This window comes from Artibeus jamaicensis, unplaced genomic scaffold (genome assembly GCF_021234435.1).
Source record: "Artibeus jamaicensis isolate MK-2021 breed Jamaican fruit bat unplaced genomic scaffold, CSHL_Jam_final contig_482, whole genome shotgun sequence".
NCBI classification, from domain to species: domain Eukaryota; kingdom Metazoa; phylum Chordata; class Mammalia; order Chiroptera; family Phyllostomidae; genus Artibeus; species Artibeus jamaicensis.
The window spans coordinates 5,990,755-6,015,999 of NW_026521857.1; the positions used below are offsets into that span (position 1 = coordinate 5,990,755).

At 42.4% G+C, this 25,245-nt stretch overlaps 1 protein-coding gene across 9 annotated transcripts in view; it reads right to left on the minus strand.

Annotated features, from left to right (window-relative positions):
* ATXN1 (ataxin 1) overlaps window positions 1–25,245 on the minus strand; it is a 386,007-nt gene that overhangs the window by 208,522 nt on the left and 152,240 nt on the right. Inside the window, exon 1 of one of the 9 annotated variants that reach the window (XM_053668264.1) lies at window positions 1,450–1,906. The exons of the other annotated variants lie outside the window; for them this stretch is intronic. The gene's annotated coding sequence lies outside the window, so the exon portion shown is untranslated. Of the gene's footprint in view, window positions 1–1,449; window positions 1,907–25,245 lie in introns of those variants that run through there. 9 annotated transcript variants of the gene reach the window in all.

The window sequence follows — 25,245 nt, forward strand, 5'->3', positions numbered from 1 at the left end:
GCTATGTCGCCGATCAATACAGGAGGCCTCCTGCACATCATCAACAAAGCCTTCTAGAAGGAGCATCCTGCATACATCAGAGACAAATTACACCCTTAAAGGCAGATGACACAGAGAACACGGAAAGATCCTGTCTGCAAAGCAAAGCCTTTGTTTGGGAAAAGAAAAGAGAGAGAAGACAATCCACGCAGCAGAAACAGCGTACTGCCTGGCACTCTTTCCGTGACATAATGTCTCTCTCGCCTTCCCCCTCACACCCAGGGTGCCTCTCCGAGAGACGCACAGGCAGGAGGGAAGACAAAAACGGAAGTGCAATTACAAGAGATGGCAACGCTGAGGACCAAAAACAGTATACCTGACACTCCCATTAACAACCTGCCCTACAGCCCCAATGTCATAAGGCACCGGTGAAATAATCAACAGCAATAACAATAATAATTGGAGAGTGGTCACCATATACTAGTCACTGTTCTAGTTAATTTCGAAATGCTAACTCATGTAGCCCTCCCGACAACCCAATGAATGCGTTCTATTATTATCCCCACTGTACACATGGGAAGACCGAGGCCCAAGGAGGTTAAGTAAGGTGCTTGAAGTCGCACTGGTAAGCGGCTGGAGTGGGGATTTAAACGCCACAGAGGCTCTGGAGTCACCACATCGAACTGTCTAGTTAACAACGACAGCAACAATTTAGCCTTGTCCTTTTTACCCTTTACCCCTCTTCTTAGAAAAATACTCCCACATATAGTCTTATCATTTCTTTCCCAACACAGGCTTCCCAAGGGAGGTGTTAAATACATGTTTGTGGATGGAAGGCATGAGTACTTTATTCTAATTAATCCTTCAGTCCCTCCGTGAGACAGACTAAGAACACACGATCAACCTTGTTTCTGGGGAAGGAAAATGAGATCCAGGGGAATCAAATGACTTGTCTAAGGTCATATGCTTTGAGTATAAGCTCTCAGATGACTGACCAACAGTTTTTAAATTTTTTGAAACTGTGGAATGCATTTAATAGGACAAAAAAACTTTTACATAACCTTGAAATGTAACGGCAGTCAAGGAGGTGCTGCTCTGGAGGAGAGAGGCCAAGTCCAGCCCAGGGCGGCAGGCTTCTCCCAGCCGCCGAGGTGCTGCGGAGCACAGATGGAGAACCGCTGCGGCACCAGGCAGGGCCCCAGCACCCCTGGCCCAGGGCAAAGCCCCTGAAACTGCAGAAAGGGCAACCAACCATCCCCTTCAAGTCCCACAGACCCGCTGAGCCCTGGGAGGAGATGTGGGGCAGCTTTCCTCTCAACAGAGGTGGGCTCACGGTCACCAGTCCTGAGTCTCCTTTCTCAGACACCTCTCTCTGGTCCTTTGGAGTAGTTCCCTGCCTGTTCCTTTTGCAGACCCGAGGGGCGGCTCTCCTCCAGATAACTGGCAAGGGGGCACCATCTAGCGACTTACTTTTTCATCACCAATGAAAATGTGTTCAGGACCTTTGCAAGCTGCTCCCCAGGACTGAACACTTTCTGCCACATCTGGGATTCTTCAAAGTGGCAGACTTCACTCCACACTGGTCGAAAAGTCAGTCAGGGAGAGGGAGCAATTTGCCAGAACAGCACTGCAGCTGGACCCGCACCCTGCTATGCAAATCTCGGCAGGCAGGCAGCCCTGGGCACTTCGGAACATCGGAGGTGCCAGGCAGCCCCAGGAGCCTTCAGTCCGGTCTCCCCATTCAAAGAAGAGGGGATTTCGTCCCCACAGGGTGACTTGGTCAAAATCACACACTGGCATGGCTGAGACTAAGGACTGCTGACCTCCTGGCCCCGGCACCCAATCATCTCAGGAGAAGAAACAGGATGTGAACTGCAGAGAGAACCAAAAGAACTTTCTCGCCACGTCAGACAATGTGAAACAGCAAAATGCTCAGGTCTTGACTAAACGCACATGCACGACTATGTAAAATCATCTCTTAAGATCTTGTGGGGTGGAGGGGGAATCCACTACCTAGAATCACCTGAAGGCTTGTCAAGTGCTTTAAGGCCCTGTAATGCAAGGTGCAACACTGAGAGATGTTTTAAAAAAGAAAACATTCCCCCCACTACCTAAGGTGCTCTGAAACACCCAGCAGGTGACTGGGGGAGGACAGGAGAGGCACCCAGGCTTCCAGTCGGCTCCTGCTTCTGCTCGCATGCGGGACACAGCCACGCGGTCATTAGCATTCCCAATTTGCATTCACTCCAGATGAGATTTCATCACTGCATCATATTTATTCATTCCTTAATATAAACCTAAATTGCTCTCTTCAAATAGCAGAGAGCACTGTGTTTCTGTGCGGGGAAAGAGAGATGATCAGGGCAAGACATGTAGAGCATTTCATCTTCTCTCCCTCCCCTGCACTAAGCCCTTCCCTGGCTCTGCTCAGGACTCAGAAATCAGGGCCTTGCACATCAGGGGTCTTGCTGGAGGGACAAGATGGTGGCCCGCCACACGCCCAGATGTTGCAGGAGGCCCTGGCAAGTGCTGTTCTGGGCGAGCCCAGGTGCCTTCCGAGCAGCCAAACACAAGTAGGAACAAGACCACAATCTTTTCTTTAAAAAAATGCTGTAACCATGTGTCTGAAACTGAAAAATAAAAACCAAATTATTTACAGAAAGTGGACTCTAAAATATGACCTGTCCATAAACGATCTTTGGGAGTGGGACATGGAATTCGGGAATCAGGGAGGCCAAGCCCACTGGGCCGCAGCACTTTCTGCTCCTTCCTTGCCGCCTGGACACACCTCGCTCTGCGGGGCACACAGTGTGTCGCCTGAGCACCACTTTTCCTGCTGGAAATTAACTTACGGTGTGTTTTCCTGTGAAAGGAAAACTGATATCATCATCCAGGAATTTATACGCAAAAGTACTGTTTCTAACTCTTTTCACTGTGGGAAAAGACACAGATTTTTCTCCTCTGTATATGCTTTTAAAATAGTACAAATTTTAAATAAAAATATTTGAAGGCTTACACATATGCTAAAGGAAGGTCACATAAGAGTCTCTAGAGGAAACATGCTGAACGAAGAAGAATCACCACTTGTCTATAAATTGAACTCCTAAATGCGCCTTAAACCAGGACATATGTAACAAATTTTACCCAGTAATTCTGTTTTCAGGTGTCCTAACCACTCTGATTTCAGCTACTTTCTGAGGGGAGAGTCCTTCAAGGGTGTTCAGAGCTCAGAGGAATTGAGATGTTCTCAGTCATCATTACTTGAGTGCTTTTAGAGCTTCATGCTCGAGTTAAAGACGTGCACTTAAAAATTAACTCTAACTTCTGGGTTTGGGGCCAGAAGCCCATGACTCGCCACAGGGTCACTGAAGATGCTGTCTGCAGACTGGCTTTTCCTGCGGTGTTTACAGGTCTCGGGACAAGAGTAACAGAGGTCCTTGCTCCTCTCGAACATGATTCAACTGCGGCATGTGAAAACACAGCAATAGGCAATGTCTTCATCAACAATTCCTTTTTACCATGAGCCTGAAACATTTGAGATTTTTAGAGAAACCCTAGGGCACTGGATCACGAGTTAGAAAATTCCAGTCCGGGAATTTCAGGCCCATCAAATTGCTGGTGGGCCTGAGCAAGTTACAGGACTCTGGGCCTCAGTTTCTTCATCAGTCAAACAAGGGAGTTAGTGGATTTTGAAAGCCCTTCACATTCTCTGAGCCCCTGCCTCCACGCTCCTCGTCTTTCCCTTTGCTAGCAGGGACTGAGTGTGTTAGAAGGCTGTGCCTTTGACCCCAGAGGAATGTGACAACGGCCTTCCTTGTATTGTTCCCACAGTAACTGGAGCCAGCTGCCCAGGCAGGCTGGCCAAGTTACGGTGCATGATCGCACAAGACTGGGGACTCTGCTTCCAGAGAGAACTCCACCTCCCAGCTGCTACACTTCCTAGGGCCCTCGTCTGCAGGTCAGCAACCTCTTGGGAACACAACAACAGGTCCATAATCTTTAACAAATACTACTGGAGGGTTTAAAAGTCTGGAGTGTAGTCATAATCACCTGAGACTCCCCCCTGATCACAGCCAGAGGTTCCAGCAACCAGTATAAGTCTTCATGTCTATGGATCTAGGATCCTACCTCTGGGAGCTAGGTAGGGGTCAGTCAGGTCGGCGTTGCCTAGAGAGAGCAGGTCTTTTCCAAGCATACCAACCTGTTCTGACACTAAGGACAATGTAACGGGAGTCAAGTGTGGGTAAAAATCTTAAGATGAGATTTTCATCTGAAAATCTTGGTGTGAGCCAAGGTTTGTAAACACGACTGTTCTGAGCAGGGTCAACAAAGAAGGGTTTCTTTTTGCCTGCAGCCTGCAACTGACATACTAATAAGGGAGAATCACTGGAAAGCATTACCATTATTTTTAGCTTTTCTGAGGGAGGGAGGAGTTTTTGAAAGGGCAAAATGGAAAGGAATTTAGGGCAAGGGTGTGTGTGGTGGAGGGAGGAGAAAAGATTAGGAAAAATGAGGCCAGATAAGCAGCTTCTTCCTCCTTTCTTGATAGATGGTTACAGCCCAGACATCTAGGACTTCAGGTCCAGACATCTAAAGACAAAGAAGTTGTTGGAAAGAAATCATCTTTCTATGAGCATAGCAAATATGCATTTCATATTGTGGGATTTTTTTTAAGCTTCCAAACTTAGCAGATGAGGCCACTCATAGAAGCTTTCTTGGAAAAGAGTTTGATAATTCATGTTGGATTTAAATGCTGCTTTAACTTGCATAAACCCCAAATAAACCCCCTCTCTGGGTCTGTACAGATCCTAAGTATTCCAGGTTAATATCAGATGAATGAATTCCTCTTAAACGACCTTACAAGATTAAAATAGCAAGGTGGAGTCCAGCAGCTTCTGGTGGGGGACCACTGAATGCGCCAAGAACATAACATTTGGAGGGAGAAGTTCTTTTTTTTTTTTCCTTCCTTTTCTTTTATTGGCAATAGATAGTTTTTTTTAAAATCTCCTTAATGAGCTGCAAAAGCCAAGGCATGTAATCCTCTATTCGGCAGCCTGGTAACTGCTGGAACCACAAGTTCAAATGCCATGTAGTTCATAAGGATGCTTATAAAACACAAACCACTTCATCCCAACCTATTTGCCTGCTAGAAGTTTGGAAGCAAGAATGCAGAATATTCAAGTAATCAACCTGGTGGCATGGCTGACCCAGACGCAGAGCTAACAAAGGAGCACTAGAATTAGTTTCTCAAGTCCAAAACAGGACCCCGAGGAGTTTGTGCTGTGAGAGAGGACTTGCTGTGTCTCATTTAATGGAACTAAATTTGTGCCCATTTAAATAGTGAGCAGGTGGCACTTGGTAGCAAAGAAAGCCTTGAAAATATTCACATTTAGTGAATGCAGTTGTATGTATAATTAGCTGAGATTTATTTTAAAGTACTCCAATCTTTTGTGCTCTTTTCTACAATTCATACTGCTGAGAAATAAGAGAGAAGCTTTTGAATTTATTATGAAAGCACAGCTATTGTATTATCTGTTAAAAATGAGGAAGGTGTCAGAAAGTCTCTAATAGTGTATGTGTCTGTGTGTGTGTGTGTATCTCAAAGGAAAGGGCTTGCTTGCTTTCAGAGGGATGAGTTTGTGGCTGTTGGGGAGAAATGAGTGAGCTAAATAGTGTCTACCAGAATCTAGAGGAGACAGGAAGAATCAAAAGGTATACATTTTAAAAGCAAAAACTTTTTTCTTAACTTTTTAATGAAAATTTCAAACAGTACAAAAGACTGGCAATAGAGCGCCAAGCTATTCATTACCTAGCATCAATAATGATCAACTCGTGGCTGATCTTATGTCTTCAAGCAAATCCCAGAAATATCATTTAATCTCTAAATATTTCAGTATGAAGCATAGAACTGTTAAGCTCCCTCATTTTCCAGAGGCCCTGGGAAGTCACATGCGCCCCGCCGCACTGACAGACAGCAAAGCTGAGACCCTGGTCTTCTCAGAAGAGTGTTAGAGTAAAAACAAACATGCTCACTGGAAATCAGAAAATCCGGAGTTTTTATCTCAGCTTTGCCATTTTTCTGAACCTTAATTATCCCAGCTATTAAATAGAGATGTGAAATCGCGACCCTGAGATACAATTACTTATGACATACTTATAAAAATAGTTGACTTTTAACTTGTAACAATTACTTTAATGCATTTTCATGAAGTTTGGGGAAAGCCGTTAGACACTACAGAGCTTAGAAAACTGGTGTGAGGTGAGGTGGCCTACACTGACGAGTGTATGTAATTATTGGGTATCCGCACCCCGAGAGCATTTCCACGGCAAGTTTTCTACCGTTCACGTGGAAAGTTAAGACTGACTAGTTCAGCATGCTGAAACGGAGGTTTCTATGAAAAACAAATGTTTCACACAATATAAATCAACACTTACCAAAGAGGAAGGAGGTAGGCCCTCTTCCCAGGAAAGTTTAGCATCTTTTAGACAAAGGACAGGCAAACCCAAGGAAGGAACATTCCCTCCCTTTGTCATAAACTTGCCAAACCCCTAACCAAAGTGGGTTTACAACAGAACATCACATATTCTCAAGAAAGTATCCATGCCTGAGAAAATGATAAGGAATGCAGGCTGTTGTGTGAGTGACTAAAATACACTGCTCAGCTGCATCCTTCCTCCTCAAATGCACGTAACGGTACCATATTAGGGGAGATTGTGGGACTGAGGTAACTGTAACATTTAAGAAACCTCTTTCTAAATCAACCCCACACCTTGATATTAGGCTTTGTATGTACTTGTTTTCAAAAGCCAAATCACAGGAAATCTTGTCATTTTTACTATGCACTGGCAACATTTGCCCACCGTGTGTAACCTCACCAAAAAACCCAAACTGTGGGCCAAGTGTCAAAGAGAAGCAGTTGGGTGTGAGGCAATGGCCCACCCGCCTGCATAACGAAGTACCACAGACCGACGGGGTGGCTTGAATAACGGAAATGACCCGTCTCACAGTTCTGGAGGCTGGATGTCTGAGACCTTGATCTGAGGGTTCCTTCTGAGGGCCCCAAGGGAAAGCTCTATTCCATGCCTCCCAGCTCCTGGTGGTTTGCCGGCAACTGGCCTTTGTGGCCTTGTGACAGCATAATGCCAATCTCAGTGTGACATTTGCCCAGCATCTCTGTCATATGTCCAAATTTCATATTGGATTAGGGCCCACCCCAATGACCTCACCTTAACTTGAGCATCTTCAAAGACCCGATTTCCAAATAAGGCCACATTCACAGATGTGGGGGTTAGGACTTCGACATCTTTTGTGGGGATGCAATTCAACACATAGCACCACCTCATATCCACTCAATTTAAGAGAAGTGAGGGAAGCTGAGCCAGCTTCCATGGAGATTCCTGCTGTCCCTCAGAATATGCCACCAGTGCCCCGGGTTACAGGGGACACTGAAGAACAGGCACATCATGCCCAGGGACACACCCTACAGAACCATCACTTGGCTTTATTGCGATATTGGGCCCGTTTACACTGCCTTCCCTCCTGTACCCACTCTCAGCCTTGGCCATGGCGCTACCATGCAAACTACATACCGGCTTCACCCCCTTTACCATCAGGAGAGAAGAGAAGTCAGTCACAGCCCTCTGGCGGTTTCACATCCTCTTCTACATATTCAGCCACCTTGGCTCCTCTTCCTCTTATTCCTCACACATTAGGGGTCAACCAAGAGGTACCAAAATTGAGTCAAAATATATCTGTACCTATTCCTATGGCTGACACAGTTATTATGCCATGAGAGAAATGACAAATATACTCTTTTGCAGTTTTAATGGTGTCTTTCCAGCACAACAGTTGCAGAATATAATTACTCGACAATTCTAACAGCAACAGTATCATTATTCCTTAATTTTAGAGGAGAAATTGAAGCTCTAAAAGATTAAGTGACTGGGCCATGGACACACAGCCAGTAAACCACAGAGCAAAATATAGACCCATCTATAAAAAAGTTCTACATTTTTATACAACACATAATGTAACATAGTCTCTATTAAATGATCAAGAAGGAGTGAAAGTTTTTTTCCTGACTGTAAGCAGTATGGTAGTAACAATAAAACCTTATTTATATTCCACATTTTAAAACATTTTTTAAAATGTTTCAACTTTGGGTTTTATTCTTTCAAAACTGGGTGAGTTATTCTAGGCCCATTTTACACATAATAAATAAAAGTAGATGTTATGTAATTTGCCCGAAGAAACCAATGAGTTGACAGTGGAGCCGGAATAAGAGTCCCCACATTCTAATTCAGAACATTGTACGGCATTAAAAAGAAGGTAATTCAATACAACATCCTTGGAGACAGGTAGCACTGGAAAGAAAATAATGTAAATAAAGGCTAAATAAGAGAAAATCAGACCCATTTTCATATATTTTACCACGGGAAGAAGTGGCACGTGGATGTCATGGATGTCGCAGAACGGATCCCTGTGCTGTGAGAGATGTCGGTCTGCGTGACCCGTGATGGCCCCCGGAATGCATAAAAGGCCACTATTCTAAGCAAGTCACACAAGACTTGTGACTGGTGAAAGTGGAGAATACACTTTCTAGTTTATTACAGGCCCCAAGATTCCCTTTGGCACTTTACAACCCAAATTCATGAGAGGAGGCTTCCGGAAGTAGAATCTGAGCTAGCTTTGGAAGAACAGACAGCTTAGAAAAGAAAGGTACATGCACATGGGAACCAATATGGTCCACAGATCACCGTGGCTGGAAGTACATGTGTGGGGAGGGGACAGCAGAAGATGACCCAGTGGGGAAGGAATGTAGAGCTCATGTTACGGAGGGTCTGATGGACCTTTCTGAATAACTGAGATGAGTTTTGTAGAATCTGAAGGAACCTCAAAAGGTTTTCAGCAGGGGAATGACCTCATCAGATGTACTTTGTCCATTGCCACTAAGTAAGGGACTCTCAGATCAACAAGTCAAGCCCTGAGTTCTCTTTCACGATTCAGATGTGTTGTTCAGAATGCCTGCTGGGAATCTCTACATGGTTGTCCTGCTGGCATTTCCAACCGGGACTGTTAGATCTCTACAGTCTCTCACAGATCTGACAGTCTGTGATTCTAGCAAAAGTTGCAGGTCTGAAAAACTGACATTTCCCTTGGGCAGAATGAAAATAAACAAAGCAGAGAAGTCATATTCAAGAGGCAGAACAAAAAGAGCAATGTCTTTAAGTCGGACAACCTCTTTTAGTCATTTCTCTCTAACTGTTCTTAACAACATAATGTATCTGAGCGTGTACAAGAACGTGCCCCTGTGCACCCACAGTGGGAGCACTGAGGAGGCCTTGCTAAAGCACTCTCCAAGGACACATGCTCTCAGCGACAAGCCAGAATGGCTTTCTCGCCACCCAGAGCTGCTACCTTGCACCTGGAGAGGCTGGCTCTAAAACACTAAAGTAGAGAATAAGAATCCTGAATAGCTAAATATTTTAAGCATTCCATGCCCCTGTACCCAGAACAACTCATGATCACGCATCTAACCCACTCACTATTTTTAACAAGCAAGTAGCCCCTGAATTCTTATGAGGCTGCAATGCAGGGGTTTCCCCTAGAGAAAGGTGAAGAGCCTCCAAGATACACTTTAACAGAAGCAAATGCGTTTTCCTGTCAAACTTTCCTTCTGCTTCTTTAAAAGACACCATATTGTGTTTTTTTTTAAAAACCTTACTTTAGCAGAGAGGAGAAGCAGGCCATTAATTCATACACTATTTTGAATAGGTTTAGTTTATAAAGCAGAGAGAAATTTCTCTTCTCTTTTTTCTGGACATATCTCCTGAAAGCAAACTAAAGAGTGCAAGTAGGTTGCCACTCGACTTACTGTATTTATACAAGACACACTCTTCATAAGCCTAACCCCACCGACCCACACACAACATTCTTCTTGGCTGTTACAGAAACTATGGCTGTCTACTATCTAGACAGCCTGGAAGGTCTGGTCAAAATGTTATCTCATGGGGGGAGTGTCACCTTTAGGTCTCTGTACCTGCTGGTCTACCCGGTGCTGGTCAACTGCACTCTAAGCTTCCACATTCCCTCTGCTCACAAGCAGCATAGTACCTGATCATACACTGATTTCTCACTGAGAACCTGGCCTGCACTCTTCTGTCAAAAGGTGTGGTATTATTCAAATTCCACTTTTCTTCAGGCCATCGACCACTGGGGTTTGTGCTTTCAGCCATTTGGCAATGCTAAGACCCACGTACAGAAAACTATGATTGGGGTCTGATAAAATACCTTATTGGTTTACAGTAAATAGCCAAGCACACATTCCAAATATTGTATGACTCAAAGGCTATTTTGATGGACACTAAAATTCAATAAATCCATACTAAAATGCACAATACTCCATTTTTTCCTTACAGATAAAAACTGCAACCCCAAAACTTTCCAAGGTATATTTTACTCCTTTTCCAAAACTCTTTGGATCTTCATAGTGTCTTTCCTGGCCTCCCAAGGGAGGGTCAGGTGCCCTCTTGATGCTTCTACAACACTCTGTATTTCCCTCTGACACTGCTTATTATGTACTATTTGTACTGAAGTAGACTAGTTCTTTTTACCTACTCTACTGTAACAACTCTTGTTACAAAGCAGACCTCGGGGTAGCAAGCATTCCCTTCTGTCCCCATTAGTATCTTCGGTACTCAGCACCCTGCCTGGCACACAGTGGAATCTCAAAGAACACAAGTTGACTAAAAATAGAACCCATGGTTCTGAATAGCTGCCATTTACTCATTTACACCACGATGGGCACAACCGTCTCTTACTCCATTTGGTCCTGGCCATGGCCAGCAATGGCCGTGACCACCATTACTGCGCATGGCTGTCCTAAGCAGGAAGTGTCATCACCCCAAAATGACAGTGAACTCTCTCTGCTTAAAGTCATCACGAGCTAAAAGCTTTTAAAGCTTTCTCCTCTGGGAGAGCTAGGAGGCTTGAAAGAATCTTAAAACAGAGAAAGTTTTAAAAACAGTGTGGGCAAAGCCTAAAGCATGTAGGGCTGGAAACAATTATCCCTCGACACACAAACCATTTTCTTTGGAAGAGGCAGGACTGTGGGTCAAAACTTTTATGGAGTTCCTAGGCTAGCGCCCTTTAAATAAGAAGCTTTTTTTTTATGACACAGATGCATGCACAAAATATTATAAATAGATTAGGGTATATTCATTCCCCGACACACAGGCGTTTAAAATAATTTAATTGATAGTCAAAAATAATTTGGAGGGAAAATGGTAAAATCCACATGAGAATAATCTATTCACACACACACAAAAAATGAGTGAATTGTGGAAAAGGCGATCCTGGCAAAACAACAGCTTGCATTCAAACCCATTAAGAAGCATGCAAACCCAATGCTGGAAACCTACTGTGCCCAGCACTGCACCGGGACCTGTGGGGACTGTGGGAGAGATCGCAGCCCTCGGGCAGAGCTCTTCCTCCCGGCCGTCTCTAAGGCCCGCCCCGCAGGCACTGCTGCCATGTTCCCAGCATGTGATCAGTCATGGCCCTCCTGCCACAGCCACCACTATCGCCCCAGCGAGACAGACGAGACCCTGCGCAATGCCATGTCCGACACCCTCTCCTGTGTCACTGCTCACAATTCCCCATCACATTAACTGGGACTCAGCCCTGCTCTCTTACACTTCTCTGGGATTAAGACTCCTTGACTTCTTCAGAGCCGTGCCTTTGAAAATGCTGTTCTCCTCTGCACAGACGCACTTCCCTGGAACGTGTGTCTGCTTATTCTTCATAAGGCATCTCTCTGGGAAGTCTTTCCTATAAACAGTCCTTCACCCCCCAGTTCTGATGTAAGAAGACTCTACAAGTTTCCCCAGTACCCTCTGTATATTGGGCTCGTGGTACTCAACACATGGAATTCTTCCTCCCCATGTGCTCTCCTCTCCCTCTGGTTCATCTATGAACACGCTAAGCAACTGCTCTCTCTCTATAAGGCTGTGTGCTAGATGCTATGTGTATCCCATCTCTAAAAAATCCACACAGAACCCCTGAATCTTAGGCTGGATGAGAAACTAAGCTCAGAAAGGTTCATTAACGTGGCCAGTTCACACAGCCAGCAAGTGGCAGAGCTACACGCTTCTGCTCCGAGCCTAGTAGTCCATGCAGTTTGAAAACCACACTCCGAGTTTGACCTGAGACTGGATGGTGTAAGCAGAGGGGTGTGTGTTCAGCACCCACTGGATGGGTAACACACCCATGGGGCCTGTTTGCTTCCGAGAGCTTTTTCCTGCCTGTGTGTCACACAGACGACTATGTCGTGAGTCCCAAACACCATCCATCGGATTCCCCCATTTTTGGAGTCAGGCCAAACTCCTGTTGTTTTTAACCGCGACACACCAACACCGTACACTAGATGTTTCCAGTGAGCATCAAAGCCCCGACTTTACCGTCTTTTGTTTCGTTTTCTAGTTCTGCTACTACAAGGGACAGCCTGTCCTAGAATTTATTACTAAAGTAATGTCAGGTTCCAGGTCAGCACATAAAATACCTCTGGTTGCTTTGCAAGAGATCAAAACATTTTTTATGACAACATCAAAAAGAATCAACACGTAAACATGTTTCAATAGGCATTCTTTTCCCCTTGAGGTTTCTCAATATTTGGAACTCTTTATTAGTCTGGTTTGCTTACAAATAGTAAAATATTTCACCATTCTAAGCCTTTTTTTGAGACTTCTTATCATATTTGCTGACAAGCAGTGTTTTATGACACCCCTTTAGTAATAACAATCTGGAAAAAATTCCCTAGAAATAATTATCATATGACTTGATTTGGGGGGACAGTGAGAAAAATAAGACGTATTTTTTACTTCTTACTTTTCATATCTTTCCTCCTGTTTTCTTTATTTGGCAAAAACCTTTATTTAATCCTCCTGCTGCTACCTATTCCTATAGCTTCTTAGTGTTTTCATTTGATTGGCAAAAGAAAAATAGCATGAGATTAAAACCTAACTGCTGCCTTCTGCCTTTATAACGCGGACTTCCCACTCATACACTCCTGTCAGTGCTGGTGAGGAAAACCAGCTTCCTCTTTTATCACCGCAGGAGCACCGGCAGAGCATGCTTCACCTGTCTGCAAAAGATGCTGTCACATCCAGCGTTTCCAAAATGCTTTCTGCTCATCACCCAGCCCTGTAAGAGCAAATGGACACTAAAGGTGCCCAACCAAAAGGCAGCCTCCCTGTAAATGGGGAAATATGAGAGGTGTTCCATTAAAGTTAAAAACTACACAGGGCTGTCTACTGTCATCACCATAATTTAACATTGATCTGGTGGAATTAGCCGATTGAATTATACAAGAGGAAGAAGTGAGGGCTATAAAAATTGTAAAAGAAGCAGTGAAATTATCATTATTTGCATATGATCTCACTGCAAATCTGAGCGAGTCAGCTGACAACTATTGTAGACAGTCAGGGAATTCCACAAGGTAATTAACAGAAGTAATATGCAAAAAAATCAATAGCCTTCCTAAATGACAACCAGTAAAAAGACATCCCTTTTTTTTAACAGCAACAAAAATGTGAAATACCTAGAGATACATTTAATGAGAAACATGCAAGATCTATAAAAATAAAAAATTTAAATTCCACTGAAGAACCCAAAAGCATATACAAACAACTGGAAAGTGCCACCTTGTCCTTGAATAGGAGGTCACTGTCGACAAAGTGAGTAACTCTTCCCAATATGAACTTGATACAATGTCAAAAAATACCATCTGGAAGTTAATTTTGAAGTTCACATGGGCAAATAAATAGGAAAAATAGGCATAAAAATGATGCAAAAAGAAGTAAGGAAAGGCTAGCATATAAGATATTAAAAGCGTTATAAAGCCCTAGATATCAAATCTGTAGGCACTGCCAAAAATTCGGTGTCTGATAAAACTGACACCGCACATCAGTGGGAAGAAGAAGGACTTTCAGTAACTTCCCAGTTTCACCTGGAAAAAATTAAGTCAGATCCCTAGTTCAGATTCTACACTAAAATAAATTCCAGGGTGATCCAATATTTATTATTTTTTAAAATATTTTATTTATTTATTCAGGGTGATCCAATATTTAAATGTAGAAACATAAAAATACCAAGAAGACTCTTGAAAACATGGTGCTAAGCGGAAGAAGTCAGTCACATCAAACCACACGTCACATGATTACATCTACACGAAATGTCCAGAACAGGCAAATCCATAGAGAAAGGGAACAGATTAGTGGTTACCACGGGCTGGGGGGGCGGAAAGACTGAGGAGTGACTCTTAATGGGTACAGTGTTTCTTTTGGGAGTAATGAAAATATTCTGAAATTAGATCGTGGCAATGGTTGCACAACTCTGTAAAATAAAATACTAAAACCACTAAATTGTACATATTTTAAGAGTGAATTTTGTGGTATGTGAATTACTTTTCAATAATGCTATGATTTAAAAATACTAAGCAAAAATATGAAACAATTTTTTAAATATTTGAGTTTGAGTGGAGAAGGCACAAGTATATCAAAAACTTAAAAGCCAAAAAAAGTCTGATGAATAAGACTACATAATTTTAAAAACAAATCCTGCATGAAGGAAACATAAAAGTCATAAAATAAATGAAAACATAAGAAAAGTACTAGATGAAAGGACTAATTTTCTTGCCCTACTAAGTGCTCCAGAAAATCAATTCACTGGAAGAACCAAAACCCAGTTCAAAAAAAAAAAAAAAAAAAAAAAGGAGGGGCAGTGAATGTGAGGATACACTACTTAAAAAAGAAAATAGAAACCACTTTTCGACACGTGAAAAGACATTCAACCATCACTATAATAAGCAAAACCTGTATTAACGAAGCTATTAACAAACACCAGTTTCCCCCCTAGTTAGCCAAGGTCATGAGTTATCGGCTGCCTGTGGAGGAAGGTGCTCACACAGGGCTGGTGGGAGCGCACATCAGTACAAACGCCAAACTGGAGGGCAATTTGCCAAGTTGACCAAAATTAAAACTGCACATTCCTTTTGATCCAACAATTCCACTTTAGTAATTTCTCCTCCAGAGATCCTTGCTGACACATAAAGTGTTATTTGTAGAAAGTAATTCACTGAAGCATTGTTCATAGGAAAAACTGATTGGAAACAACCAAAAGTCCATCACTGTGGGACTGAATAAATTGCGGCAAAGCCATGGAATATAGTACTATTTAGATGCTAAGACAAGAAAGGTTTTCTAGGATATTTGGTTAGATGAAAAGTGGTAAAGGGTTAGGTGAACAGTGTGTATGGTGTAAATATTATGTCTTAAAAACCATATTTTTGCTTATATCATTATGAAATATACATAAGCAGGTCCACAAGAAAAGGATAAGGAGAGCTTCCCTCCATGAGGTAACTGCAGTGATTTGGGAACAGAAATAAATAACTTATTTGTTCTTGTACAACTATTGTACCTTTTGTACTTACGGTGATTTAAAACAAATTAGTTAATTCTTTTAGTTAAAAGAAAGAAGACAAAAACAAATATGGCAGGAACATGGAAATATGAAATGAACAAATGTGTGGTCTAATTTTGGATAGCTTTTTTGGTTAAAGAAAAAAATTAATATTTTGTTAAATGCCTCAAAAGTGACCACCCAGGGGACTGATTCAACTTCTGTAAAACAGATGCCTTCGGCTAATACATGGGTCTTTGGTAGGGAGAATCCCTCCCACCCCTTACACACACCTGTCCAAGAGTGGGCGTGGCTACCTCCAAGACCAAGTGCATAATTCAGTCTTCATAACTCATTCAAATTGGGCCTCTGCTGTATCTGGAGATGTGCCTACTAGATAGGTTTGTTTAGGTATATCCTCAAGACACCAAGAAAAAGACCAATTTTGCCCACTTTTATTTCCCTGAACTGTTACGTCTCCCACTGGCCATCGGTTAAATTTGGAACAAAATAGCTATGTTCTGATTACTGTAGCAAATTGACGAGACTTTCCCTTAAAAGGTTTTGTTCTAAGTTTGGGAGAGGGCAGTGAGAAAGCATACGAATAAAAGAAAGAAGATCTATTGTGCCGTCTGGCTCCTCTCCGATCCCCCTTTGCCGTCCTGGGTCATCAGATTGGTTAGCAGTGATGGGTCATCAAAAGTGAAGGAGCCCAGGCACCAGCAACGTTTTTCATTTTGACCCTCTCACAGAGATTACAGCAAATCCATGTGTCTGTCACCTACTCTGTCAGGTGGAACTTTTTAGGTTGCCTGGAAGACGAGTGTCTGTACCAGCACAAAAGAGCTGGAAGGCTTCCTTCCCCCGCCCTGATGGCCTTCCCAGCCATGACAGCCGACTTTCCACTGTCCGCCTGACAGGTGGCTGGAAGTCACAAGTAATCCCCAACTTCATTTTAGTCAAAAAATTTCAGCCTCCTCTTTTGCAGATGAGAAAATTAACACCTTTATGTCCTTGTCTCCTGTGTTCACAGAGAAGAGAACAGGAGTGAGCAATGACTGTGGCTGGTGCAAAACTTTGAGAAACTACTGGGGAAAAAAATCAAAAAAATTTTAAGAAATATTCTACAAAATTCTACCCAACTTGTCTTCAAAAAAATTCCTCTGAATTCCTGCTGCGTTGGATATCAGATATGCAATACATCGGGCACTAGAGGTCGGACCTATTTGTGTGTCTGGGGCTTTTGGACAGGAATAAGAGAGGCGAAGGATTCCTGTCTGGTGTCCTTGCGGTTTTCAAAAAGAGGAGGAATAAATGTTCCCCTGCTGAAAGTACGAGAGATGGCAAGTTCTGAAGAGACCAAAAAAGTCAGGAGCAGGTCCCGTGGGAAATGTGACAGTGCATCTACTACAGAAGAAGTAATGCAGACCTGTCTCAACCTGAATAGAAAGAATTCACATTGGGACCAGTACATTGGTTTGCGGGGCCTCTGAGCAGCTAAGCAAGTGGCAGAGATGAGCCGGGGCTGGTGTTTGAAAAGGACACTCGCTAATGAGAAAGCACAGTGAAACTTCAAAACCATGAGACTAGGCTAGCCAGTGGCTGAAACAGTGGCCAGATGAGGGCTCATGGTGAGGTGATGATGGGGTTCAGCAGAAGAGAGAAAAGCTGGGGGACACGAAGCTATGACCAGGAAGGAGGACTGCCATTTTTAAAATGTAGAAAAGTCCAAAGGATGCTGGTTCAAGCTGGTAGAACAGGTTGGTGTGGCAGTATTTGCAGGTGGCTGATGTGAAGGAGTCAGATAGTCTTAAGGTGAGGAAACTGAGCAACTGCAAGGCAGAGATGGAAAAAGCAGGGTGAACTTGGCACCAGCCAGTGCCAAGCCTTGGTGATGCCGCCTCACTCAAACAGAGAGGGAAATATTTCAAAATCTTTTATCAAAGGCCACAATTGCCTGCTCCAGGTCCATGGGCATGTGATAAAGAGTCTTTAAACCATGTTCCTTACTCTTCACAATCAAATCAGAGGGGGGGCTCATGAATAAAAACAGTTCTCTGAGACATGAACAGGTATATGACCAGGGTTAACATGATTATGTGGGCAGGAACGGAGAGCACTGTAATTAAGAGCACAATGGATATGGGTCCATGTCCCTGCGCCTCCAACTTCCCAGCTGAATGACTCAAGGCATGGTGGAGTCTCCCTCCACCTCAGCCATCTCACCTGTACTGTGAGGTTACCTGAGAAATGCTGTACCACACCCTTGATGCTGAGACCACAGCCTGGTGGCTAGTGACTACTAAATTAATCCGTGTTCTTTCTTTCTACAACTACATTCTCAAGGGGAACTACTTTTAGGAAAGTGAGATAGGGAAGAAAGTAGTGAAGCGAACAAATATATGAAAGAGAAACATCATTTACCATCTCAATTTATAACTGCTTAAAAGTCAGCTATGTAGAGAAATAAAAACATGTCCACACAAAACTTTGTAGAGGAATGTTGAAAGCAACAGTATTCATAACACCTCAGAAAAGTGGAAATACCACAAATGTCCATTGACTGATGAATGCTTAAACAAAATGCGGTATATCAATACGAAGGATCATCATTCAAACATAACACAGAATGAGTACCGATTCACAAGCCTTGAGAAAATTATGCTGTGTGAAAGAAGCCAGGCCCAAAAGTCTACATATTGTATGATTCCGTTCATAAGGAAAGGCCAAGAATAGTCAAATCTATACAGAGAGAAAAGAGATTAAGAGTTGCCAGGAGCTGGGGACAAAGATTGGAGGAAAATGGGAAGTGACTGTTAAAGGGTATAGTAGGGTTTCTTTTTGTGGTGCTGAAAATGTCCTCAAATTTATTATGGTGATATTGATATTTGCACAACTGTGCATATAAAAAGAATTGACTGCATATTCAAAAAAAAAGGAAAAAGTCAGCTATACAGTCCTGAATGCTTCCTGCCTTCATCCCCTGAATAAAGAATATTCGTCTTCCCTGGGTGACAGAGGTCTCCATGGGCAGAGCACGTGAAAACAGAATTCCGGCAGTTGCCTTGCTGGTGAATATCAGAAGACATCGATCCTCTTCCTCTGGAGACACTCGCAAGTGGGTGCTGGGGATGGACGTTACTTCTCTTCTCCTGTCGGCTTCTATCTTAGCTACTGCATTCTGGCTCCTTGTGAGCACAGTGGTTAAAAAGCAATCTCTGCTTGATCTGCACAAGCAAAAGCTGTAAAGTGGACTGGCCTTTCATACCGGGTGCAAAGCCTGGGAAAAGTACCTCGGGGGGTGCCCTGGAGCATTGGTTTTTGGCTTCTCCACACCACAAGGCTGGAGTCCCTAAAATCAATGCTTCCTCCAAATCTTTCACTTAATAGGCAACATCATTTTCTTTAGGGAACAAACTGCATTGAAAAACATTCCCCATGGCCTATTTGAAGTCTGATTTATCTGACCGACATGCCAATAATTATCTAAAAAGTAACCTCATAATATTATTGGTTCTAGGAAATCAACGCCTCTTATAAAAATCAACAGTGCTTTTAAGGGAATAGTAAAGTTGAAAACTCAGAATGCCAATGTATTCATTTGCAAAAATAATAATAACGACAATGATAATTATTATTATCCCAATAATTATTTCCACGTGATTCTGAAGGTCTCTCGGTAAAGCTACCTTTACCATTTGAACATTGCAAGATTCAAATATGAAAGAATTTCTCAAAGGTTTTTCATGTATACCATTTTAATACATGAGGTTACTAAATTCTCTTTAATGTTAATAGAGTCTGTTCGTATGTTTCAGCTCAAATGTTCAGCACAGAGGACCCAAAACAAATGATACAGCGTTATGTTGTATAACGGGTTACTCTGGTCAATGGCGTGTCAGCTAAACAACATAAACTCCTGAGGCCAGCACATTCGGGACTGTAAAGCAGTCCACTGGGCCCAATTTCCATGAAGAGGTGCCACCCCCCCCTTTGATGCAGATAATCTACAAAGGAATTAAAGCACTATCAGAGCTGATAACTGCAGGACTCTGGCTGGCAAGGAGCATGGCAAGGGCTCTAGGAAGAGAGAAGATTTTTCATGACACTGGGAATTAAGAGATTATATAAGATTTAATAACAAGAATAAACCATTCATGTATCTCTAGATATCTAGAAATCTGCAAACTTGAGTTGGTCGCTGGACACAAATCTATTGAACAATGATTTATAGTCTACACTGAGCATTTCATGTTTTTGCATCCACAAGTAGGAAGTGCAATGCCCTATTCTGCTTTTGCCTGGGCAAGGCTGGACAATTCAGACAGCACCAGGTTTCTTGTGAGGCCCTAAAGAGGTGGCCCCAGAGCGCGCCTGTGATCAGTTGTTTGGCAGTTTAGAAATCTTTCTGTGCCGGAGTAACTTGTAGCTATTCTTGTAATGTTATTGACAGTGTACTCATTAGAAAATATAAATTGTCTTTCACATGCTTTGATGGTGAAAGCTCTGAGAGTATCTGAGAGTATCTAAGAATCTGAGAGTATTTAATTATAAGGCCTCACTTTTATATCATACTCCACAGTTCACAAAGTGCTTTCTTTCACACACATAGAGGCTTCTTTGTATTAAACCACGGTTTTGCAGTTCAATTACAGTAATACTCTTTCAAAGGTCTTAGTCAATGAACGATCAGTTAACATAAAGGTGATCTGGAATCTATGAAGAAACTGCAGGGAAAGTGATTGCAGACTGGGAACAACAGAAAGATCATAACATCACAATTATTCTCATAGTTTGGGGAGGAAAATAAAACATTCAGAGATAACATTAAAACTAAGAGGAAATAGTTCTTGCATGGGTTGCAGTACTGTTTTAAACAGAAGGAAAAGACCTATTCACTTCACTTTAATTACAGGAACATCAAATCTGAGCCTGCGAGTGCAAGTCAGAACAACGGCTGATCCGAAACAGTCTTCTGCCATTGCAGCAGCGCACATGTGCAAAGGGGAACAAAGTATTCTTTTTCATATGGAAGCACATCACCCTGACAATTTAACAGTGACAAGCCTGCATAGTCCCAAGCACTCTATTTCTACCTCTTAACAGAACATTTGTGATCATATTCTGTCAGCTGCTCTGCTAACAGCAGAAATTTCTACTTGTATGTGGATAGTTAGTTCCCTAAGAGGGAACATCTCTGAGACCAGAGTTTCACCTTTTTGCTTTACAGTATGACGCCACCAAGAACATTTCTGCACACATGTTACATACACATGGATTTAAAATAAACAAGGTATGTAATCTGCAAATTGGCTCCATGGAGCGAATGAATAACTGATTTGTCAGATATTTGTAAAAGCACATGTAAAACCCATAAATTACATATCTGTGTCAACAAACTATAAAATGCTCAGAACTTTTATGTTAACGAGTCATTTTGCTTCAATGTGTTGGATTTTTCCTTACGTGTGTGAAGCACACACACAAAAGAGAATTATAAACTTCGAAGTTCTTTAACCTTTACAAACCAACACAGTAATTACACTGCAAGATATCTGACAACTGAGGATATGAGAAAAGAATTCTTTTTTCCCACTTTCTTTAAATAGTTCTCCATTTTTTCTACAATTTACAGACTGCCTGCTCAAAGGATTTTCACAGCCATGAATCCTACTAAAGATAAATTGGGAGATAACATAAAACCACTATGCCTATTCACAGGGATATTTGAGATATCTCCAAAGGAAATGTTTCTCGAAACACAGAGTGTTAAATTTTAAGAGCGAGGCTATCAATAAGATGAAGGCAGGGACAAGTATACATAAGCTAACTTGACAAGCCCACAATGACAAAGCACAGATAAACGTGATCTCTGGGTGACATGCCAGGACAGGCAGTCCTCGATGTAGAAGTGAGCTGCGTACAGACAGTTCATTCTAAGTCAGCTGTTTGGAACTCCAAACTCATTTCCTCAGAGAAACAATGTCATAAATAATGCTTGGTTTTGCAGCTATCCAAAATGAGAGCTAATAGTAGACGTAATGTAGACAAATTCTAGTACTGGTGGCTCTTAAGCAATTTATGTCCTTGTTGAACAGGGAACAAGAGATGAAGATAGCAGGAGGTAGAGGAAAAAGAAAGTTTCTACTTTCTTACCTCCCACAGTTTTTTCTGGCATCTGCCTGCCTCTCTTTATGTGCTCCCCCCACTTTACTACTGTCTAAGGGCTTCATCCCAATGCATGCAACAGAGCACCAAAATTGTATAAAGTTAACACTGAACCTCTCTTCCCAACTTCAGCGTCCCCTCCTTGTGCCCACTCATCTGACAATCAAAGGCTAATACATAGCTCAGTTCAGTAAACTCTTGTTGCAGGGAAGATGTAATCCTGGGAGCGTGGTACAGGGATACAACCAAGTTCTGAGTATAGAACACAGGTGATGAGACATCTGGAAGGAATGGGAGAACTTCAGGAATCCCCCTGGCATTTAGTAATGTTACAGCAACAGGACCCAGCTCCTAGCAAGTGCAGGTGGAAGAACTAAAGTAGAAGCAGGTTCCTGACCCACAGACACATGTGAAGCCCGGGATGGGGGGAGGTGCCAACTCCTAGGATCAGTATTTACAAGGCGCCTCACTTTCCATGTGGAGCCACACGTGACTGCTTGCTCTTCTTCCCACTAAAGGTAACATCAGGGAATGTAAGTTCATACTGAGATGGTAGAAGGATGAAGAGTCCTAATATACTGACTCAGTGGGACCCTGATTTATCTAGGATAGAGGTGTGGTATCCTGCAAATAACTTGGTCCCCACCCAGGTGCACAGTCAGGTTGCAGCTGGGACGAAGGTGAAGGATGACATCAGGCTCAAGAGGGGATCCAGTTGTGGGAGAGGTGGGTGGGTGTTCAACAAATCAGCCTCCCCGTCCTATCCTAAACAGGCTGACATTTCCCACCTTTACCTGCATGAGGTAAGTCCATGTGACTACATTCAGGCAAAGGGAATGTGAAAGAGGGTGATGTGTGCTGCTTCCATGAACAAACCTCCCCTGAGATCATTTGCTCTCTTTCTTCCCCCAACTGCTGGCCAAATTGCTGCAGAAGACCCTTAAGTGACCCTAGAAAGGGGCTGCACCCTGAGATGGAAGGACTCACGGTCTGGGAATCACAACCATGTCGGTGCCTCCACCCGCACCACGGCGCACCCTAAGTTAACTGTAACGTGGCTGAAAAAGAAACTATTGGATCCCACCCCCAACGGTTGGGGTTGCTTCTTACTACGACATTCTTGCCCTCTGCACCATCACCTCTTTGCTGCATCTCAGGGAAAGGTCTTTTATGTTCACCTACTCTGGTTAATCCACAGGCTTGGTTTCACTTCAAACCAAATGGCCATACCACTGAGATTTTATAGTGCTTGAGTTTTTCCAGTTTTTTTTCCCTTCTTCACTGTGGTCAGTATATTTAACACTAAAAAGCCCTTGAGGAATTGGATAAATAAACTTGTGAAATCATTAACCTTACTTTGAGTGTCATTCTAAGCCAATGAGTTCTGGGTATCTCAGGACAGCATCTTCAAGTCAAGTGCAAGACCTTTGCTCACTTATTTTTCTCCTTCCTGAGAGGGCCTTTTCCTATTATTTCCAGATTTCCTTCAGTAGGTTCAGGTTGCAGGAGTATGTGTTCTGGACAAGAAAACTAGGATCATGTTGTTATGACAAAATTCACAGAAGTGACATCACTTGAATTTTGTTAAAAGCAACTTGCTCGCTCTATTCTCTTATTCACTCAATGCACTTTTCATGGGAAAGGGGAGAAGAGAAACAAAATGAGGAAAGACGCAAGTGAAGAAGGGAATTTGGAACCACTCCTCACCTCTTGCTCTATAAACATCTCCCTTATTTCATTACTGAGTTGCTGTAGCATACAGTAAAAACTCTATAAATTAACATAGAACTTTAAACAGATTTTGTCTACCCTAATCCTAACACTTGGCTTTCTATCCTTCTTCCTTCCACACAATTTTCTGGCCATTCCACTCTCATCTCTTTGCTGCATCTCTGAAAGGTCCACTGGGTTAAATGACCATGCACTTCCTACATGACATCATTGGAAATGAAAGCATTCGCCTGTTTGAGACATGGGTGCCATCTGTTTGGCAAATCGTGGCCTGACAGGCTTCCCAACCCTTATGAAGCTCTGCTGAGGGTCACAGAGCAAGGACTCCACCTGCCTTCACCTTGCAATTTTTTTGAGAATAAGTTCAAATGCTTCCCTCAGTTCAGCATGGGATTTCCACTTACGGCACCAGAAGAAAACAAGTCCCGTACTCTAGTACATGCATTATATCAAAAGCAGCAGGCACTCTGCGCAAAGGGATACAGACTGACTGTCATATGCGGGGCTGTGGAAAGAACCACTGGACAAAGTGCAGATTTTTGTATGAAATGAACCATTGACTAGAATTACAATCTCAAAATGCATCCCCTGTGAAAAAACACTAAGTCAGTACAGTAGTTACAGAGGATGTAAGAAGATTCTTTATCCTGCCAGTTTGAACACACATGCTTCCCCAGCAGGCCCTTACAGGAGACCCAAGTCCACTTCATAGAGTGTTCTCCCATGGCCATTGACCACTTTGCACAAGATGTAATCTCCTTTTACAGTCTGCACAAAACATCTATTCATATTATGAATCATGCTGCCATTTAAACCACATTTTAAATATACCATAGGAAATTGAAATATCATGGAGAGTTCTCATCATTAAAAAGATATTTGAATATTAAATTTACATCCTGCAAAAGCTATATTCAATGCTCAGTTCTGGACTAGAATCAGAACCACTACCATTTCACATTTTTAAGAATATCGTGCAACTTCCATTTACATGTAGCCATAAAAGGAGTTAACTTTCTCTTCAGTTGCCTATTGTCAACAAATATTTATTTAGCCTAATCTATGGCTGATAGCAAAGAAGGGGTAAGATCAAAAACAAACAAAACAAACAACCCAATTTAAAAATGAACAGAGGGACTGAACAGTCATTTTTCCAAAGAAGACACACAGATGGCCAACAGGCACATGAAAAAATGTTAATCATTAATTATGAGGGAAATGCAAATAAAAACCACTATGAGATATCACCTCACACCTGTCAGACTGGCTATTATCAAAAAGACAAGAAATAAGTGTTACAGAGGATGTGGAGAAAAGGGAACCCTCATACACAGTTGGTGGGAATGTAAATTGATACAAGCACTATGAAGATTCCTCAAAAAATTAGGAAGTACCATACAATCCAGCTTTTCCAGTTCTAGGAACTTATCTGAAGAATGTGAAAAGAGTAATTTGAAAAGAGATATGTACCCCTATGTTCACTGCAGCATTGTTTATAATAGCCAAGATACGCAAACAACATGGTTGTCCGTTTATGGACGAATGGATAAAGAAGACACGGTACACCTGTACAATGGAATACTACTTCGCCATAAAAAAGAATGAAATCTTGCAATTTTTGACAACATGGATGGGCCTCGAAGATATTATGCTAAGTGAAATAAGATGGAGAAAGATAAATACCATATGATTTCACTCACATATGAAATCTAAAAACAAAACAAAACACACAAAAAGAGTAAAACAAAAAACAAACTACAGATGCAGATAACAGACTGGTAGTTATCAGAGGGAAAAGAAGTTGGGGGTTGCAAAATGGTCAAAGGGTCCACTGTGTGGTGATGAACAGTTGCCTACACTTCTGGAGGTGATCACTTTGTAGTGTGTACAGGTAGGTGCCCAATTAC